Here is a 1,410-nt window from a genome sequence, read left to right as displayed (position 1 = left end):
CTAACATTTCTGAGAATGCTCTGCTCACTTACTGAATATGCTGGAATTTTGCTAGACATCACCAACTTGCAAGCACTCAATTCATCCATCGAGGTGCCAACCTTGTTGCTAATACTAGCAGTATCTGCTTGATCTTTAATGATGGAAGCAGAACAGGCAGTAAACACATAAAACTTTTTGTGCATTATCTACTACTGAGCAGTTGTCTGAGTTTCTAGTTCTGAGTATCAGAAACCTCTTCCCAGTCTTTTTGTATCATTTAAGAACTTCCCGCATGCTTTTTATAACCTCACCTTTCTTGGCTTTCAGGCATTGGCTTTTCTGTTTGTCTTCTTATATGACAATGCTCTATTTTATTCATTTTTAAATATATTTTATGAGCTTCTAATCCTTGAAGCACTCAGGATTTTAATATGGTCTTTTAATGTATTTCCTACTTTTCACTAACACAGAGATACTTCATACTTATTCCCTACATTCTAGATTATTGAAAGACCTTCTAACTTACTTTTTTTAGGTATCTGACCTATGAGATGCTACCTTCCATTTCTCCAGGTATACTTAAATGTTTCTTCTCTAGAGCTGGTGTCTTTGTTTTGCAGTTTTTTGGATTTTTGCTGCTGTAAGAATCTCGGGTCTAGGATTTCCTAGTCCCTTTCACCAAGATGCCCTCTTGCCTTCTTACCTGTTTCTCTCTTTCAATTCAACCTTTTTTTAATTTTTTTTTTCTCTTCCAGTTCTGTGTGGTTTCTGCCTTTCTTCTGACTTAACATTATATTACCAGGTCATTTCCTTTTACTCATTTATGTATTTGGTGTGATCCAATTCCCAATGATGTTTATCTCTAATGGAAATTGGATTTATTCCTTTTAAGAAGAAAGCAACAAAGGATTCCTCCCAGCTGGCCTGATTTTCAGTATTCTCAATTACTTGCAATCTGTTCCAGCTTTCATCTCTTCCTCCTGTAGCTGTCTACTTCTTACTATGTTTATTTGGATTCCTTAGGTTTATTAATTAGATTCTTTACATCAAGCTGTCCTAAGAGCAGATCGTAAGGCTCTACGTTATTGTAGCATGTAAACACTTAGTGCAACAGTCCTCAATCCATTGCTGGCAGATATATTTCTAATGAGATGTATGCGACTCCAATAACACTCAGAAAGTTATAAAAGTAAAACTTGAGATGGGTAGGGAAGCAAAGAATGATCTGGCTTTCAGTGCATTATCCACACGGTAATACTATTCAGCACTACTTTATGAGTGCTGCTTGGCTGAATGAAAGCTCCTGTTTTGAAGATCCACTGCTAAGCAAGGAGAGAGATTATCAGGCTTCCAGTTTCTTCCCATTGTCCCTCGTTAGTGTTTCTGTTTCTCCTAGAAGTGTTTTTTTTTTTTTTTCCCCAAAAATCT

Source organism: Meleagris gallopavo, chromosome 3 (genome assembly GCF_000146605.3).
Source record: "Meleagris gallopavo isolate NT-WF06-2002-E0010 breed Aviagen turkey brand Nicholas breeding stock chromosome 3, Turkey_5.1, whole genome shotgun sequence".
Lineage (NCBI taxonomy): Eukaryota > Metazoa > Chordata > Aves > Galliformes > Phasianidae > Meleagris > Meleagris gallopavo.
Note: the sequence above shows the minus strand (reverse complement) of the source record.